The sequence below is a fragment of the Triticum urartu genome, chromosome 6A (genome assembly GCF_056163025.1).
Source record: "Triticum urartu cultivar PI428250 chromosome 6A, HENAU_Tu73, whole genome shotgun sequence".
Taxonomy (NCBI): domain Eukaryota; kingdom Viridiplantae; phylum Streptophyta; class Magnoliopsida; order Poales; family Poaceae; genus Triticum; species Triticum urartu.
The window spans coordinates 453,122,424-453,126,750 of NC_141878.1; the positions used below are offsets into that span (position 1 = coordinate 453,122,424).

The 4,327-nt window shown below is 56.6% G+C and overlaps 1 pseudogene; it reads right to left on the reverse strand.

Annotated features, from left to right (window-relative positions):
* Window positions 1–1,324: 1,324 nt before the first annotated feature.
* On the reverse strand, window positions 1,325–2,689 carry LOC147965667 (uncharacterized; annotated as a pseudogene).
* Between the last annotated feature and the right edge of the window lie 1,638 nt (window positions 2,690–4,327).

The window sequence follows — 4,327 nt, forward strand, 5'->3', positions numbered from 1 at the left end:
CCAGGTTGTGCGTTTTTTCAAGTCCACCTTCACCTCAACCTCTGGGTCGTGGCTCTTCTTTCCCTTTTTTAATGAACGTAGCAGCCTTTCAGGCACGCGCTCCGTAAGACTAGTCATAATGGCAGTAACTTCAGCAGTAATATCGAGTTCATCTCAGCAAATTTGCTTATATGGCAATGAGTTAATAAGGAGAGAGGGAGTTATAGTAACTTAGCTAGTTACGGTAACATCACATGTTGCAATGCAATATAAGTCTATAACATAATAAATGAAGCTTTACATATTACCATACTTATGTTACTACCCACTATGAAGGTAATAGTCTAGGAATATGTGTATGTTACTAGTGTATGTTACTCTTCATTGTGGCTAGTCTAAGTTGATGCCCTCGTGTGTTGGCGTGGAGCAAGGAACAATCGTTGTTGAGCAAAACCACCTGAAAAGCCTTGCGTGAGATCAATTTATAGTAATGATGGCCCCGGAATTTGTCCCTTGAAAGGTTTGCTTCTCCGTGTAGCAAACAGAAACTAGAAAACTGTTTTGGAGATGTCAGAACATGAGTTGTCTTCGGACTTGCTTTAAACCACGAGTAGACGATTATGCGTACGCCGGCTGTCTGCCTTTGACTGCTGCGACCAAAGAAAAACTGGGAACGGCCGCGGCCACACACAGAGATAGAATTTTTGTTAGTCTCACATGGCTTGCCGTAAAGGCTGTAGCGGAACATCCAATCGGTGTCGATGGCTTGCGACGGTTGAACCAACAACCAACGCAACCCTAATTTTCTTGAACCTTTTAACCTCACAAATCATAAATCTGGACCGATGAACTTGATGCTTACGCAGATCTTTTCAGACCGGCTCTTCTTCATCTAGATAATTGTAAACTCCTCGATCCCTGTGACCCGGCGACTCGGCGTCCCCCTGGCCTGAGCACCAGGGCGTGCTCCCCGCTGACCGCTACTTCGGGCCGGCGCCCTGTCCGGCGCTTTCGCCGGCGCCCTCTCCGGTGTCCTCTCCGGCACCGTCACCGGGTCGACAGCCGAGGTGACTTGCGGCGCCATCACCAGCGGCGCCACGCTCGTCGACGCCTGGAGCGCCCCCTGCGGCGCCGTCCGCGGCGTCTCCTCCAAGATGGCGTCACCGCCGCCTCCATCGGACCCTGCCCGCTCGACCACGTCGGTCTGCGGTGGGGTATCATCTCCAACTACGATGACCTCTTGGTCGAGGTCCATCGCGTCCGTGCGGCCGCCTTGGCCGCGCTCCCCTTCCAACGTCAGCACGAAGATCGTCACCGCCGGCATCGTCCCTGCCGGCATCTCCGGCTACGCCGGCCCCTCGCCGGCCCGCGCCCACGTCGCCACGGCGTTAACCCAGGCCTGGGTCGACGCCTCCTCCAGCTCCGCCTCGGCCCTGTTCCGGTCCCACCAGGCCAGGCCTATGGTGTCGGCCGGGTCCAGGCCGATGTCCGGATCCGTCGGCTCCTCCTCCTCGTCGCCGGCGCTTGTCCGGGTCCTCCGGAACGTGGCGCCCTCGGCGGACCTGGCGTCCGCTGCCGCCCGCGCCAGTGAGATCGGCGATCTAAAACCCAAATGAAGTAAACACGCGAGAACCAAGCAAGGCCATTCGGCCATTGGATTCAGGCAGGAAGGAACTTACCCAGGCACCACCAGAATGGCGGGCATCGCCGGCCTCTCCCGCGATGCTCCACGCCTCCTCTTGGCGGGCGTATTCGCGCCCCCAGCCGGGTTCGCCGCGAGCTTCACGGCCGGGGCCCGCAGCGTGACGTTGTCCTTCCCATGCAGCCGGCTCACCGCCGGCGCCCCCCGGGACGACCCGGCTCCAGTCGCGCCTCCTGCTCCTCCGCCCAGCGCCAGTACATCAGCGGCTCATGTCAGCATCCCCAATGCCGCCTCGCGCATGGCGATTCAAGAAATGCAGAAGACAAAACTTACCCGTCCGGGGCCCCGCGCCAACATCGGCGACCGCCTGCTCCTCTCCGTCGTGGGTCGCGGGCTCCTTCGAGTCGGCCCGCACCACCTGCGTCGGCGCCCAGTCGTAAGGATGCCGGGTGGCGTTCAGAAGCACCTCCCACGTCACTTCGGGACGAACAAGAAGATGGGTGGCGGCAAAGTACGAAGACCAGGGACTCACCACGGGTGTCGGGTTCGCGTGGCTGTACAGAGGCTTCCCGAACTCCCACTCGTCATGCAGGCCGGCCTTGGAGATATTGTTGACCTGACGCGCGACCTGGTCCGCCCCCAGGCGCATGTTCGACATGCGGTTGGAGTCCTAGAGGCCGGTCATCTGACTGATGAGACGGCTGCGCTACTGCAGCGGCAACACTCGGCGGACGATGAAGGAAGTGATGAGGTCGGTGCCAGTGAGCCCTTCCCGCTCCTTCATCTCCGACACCTGCTGGCACAGGTTGAGCACCTCCTGCGATGGGTGTTTGGGGTAATAACCCAATTCTACTTCGCCCGCGGCGGCACATCGACGAAGGGCGGCAAGTTGATGCGGTCTGCGCCGATATTGTGGACGTAGAAGAAGGAATTCTGCCATTTCTTGGCAGAGTCCTCCAGCGGCATCTTAGGGCAGTCAGTGCCTGACCATTTGGAGATAACGGCGGCCCCGCAGTCGGAAATCTCCCCGGCCCTCGGCACCTGCTGCTTCAAGGAGAAGAAGCACACCCAGAGATCGATCGAGGGCTCGACCCCTAGGTACCCCTCGCAGAGGGTGACAAAGCCCGAAAGCTGCACGATGGCGCCTGCACCAAGATGATGGGGCTGGAGCCTGAAGAACTCCAGGAAGTTGCGGAAGAAGGTGCTCGCGGGAAAGCCGTACCCGCGCTTAAAGGGCCGGTAGAGAACCACACGCTCCGTGCCCTCGGTCCACGGCTCCTGTCGGTGTCAAAACCGGCGAACCTCGGGTAGGGGGTCCCGAACTGTGCGTCTAAGGTCGATGGTAAGAGGAGACAGGGGAGACGATGTTTACCAAGGTTCGGGCCCTCTCTATGAAGGTAATACCCTACTTCCTGCTTGATTGATCTTGATGAGTATGAGCATTACAAGAGTTGATCTACCACGATATCATAATGGCTAAACCCTAGAGGTCTAGCCGGCCTGTATGACTATAGTGATGAGTCTCTCCCCCTCCGGACTAAGTCTTCCGGTTTATATAGACACTGGGAGGATCTAGGGTTACACAAGGTCGGTTACAAAGAAAGGAATCTACATATTCGGTCACCAAGCTTGCCTTCCACGCCAAGGAGAGTCCCATCCTGACATGAGTGCAGTCTTTGGTCTTTGTATCTTCACAACCCATCAGTCCGGCCCATGTCTAACAGGCCGGACGCCCGAGGACCCCTTAGTCCAGGACTCCCTCAGTAGCCCCCGAACCAGGCTTCAATGACGAGGTGTTCGGTGTGCGGATTGTCTTCGGCATTGCAAGGTGGGTTCCTCCTCCGACGGTTTCCAAGTAATGTATTCGGCTTTTAATTCAATGTCGCACCCCTCGGCTTCTGTGCATGGATGACTTCAACTTCCACGTGTCGGGCGAATGTGGGCATTCAGTGTATTTTTTGCAAATAACACCCTGGCCATGCAAGAAAGAGCGTCTATTTAAAGAGATTGGGTCTCCGATCCATTCGGCACCACGCGGAGAAAATCCTCAGAGATTGCCAGGAAAGACCATTCCAATATGGCTAGCATTTCCAGCTCCTCCTCCCGTTTCGACCCAGAGAAAGGCAAGTGGGAGAGGTGCTCTGTGTCCCACAGTCAATTGGCGAAGTTGCAAACGCAGGGATTTCTCCCCCCTGCGGATCTGGTCCCTGTTCGAGCAGGGCTGGCTTCCTTCAATGGCAAAACCCAGGCGGAGAATTTCCCCAATCCATCTGTGGGGGAATGAGTGTGGTCCATCCCCTATCTGCTGAGGGGCGTGGGATTTCCAATTCACCCATTCCTCCGAGGGCTTCTGGAGTATTATGGCCTCCCAACTGCACAATTTTACCCCAGCCTCCATCCTGCACATTGTGGGTTATGTCCCTTTGTGCGAACTATTCCTGGGTTGTGAGGCCCATTTTTATCTGTGGAGAAAGTTGTTTTGTCTTGTCCCGCGCAACAGCGAGGGATCGATATTTGAAGTGGGCGGGGCCGAAATATGGTGCATTGCTGAGACCGGATACCTATCTAGCACACCGAAGAAAGCTTCCGAAGAGTGGACCTTTGAATGGTTTTACATTGATGACGTCATACTTCCAGATCTAGTCCGGAGGGGGCTCCCCGAGTTTACAAGTGTTCATGTGAAGAAACACCACAACTGGTACCCTC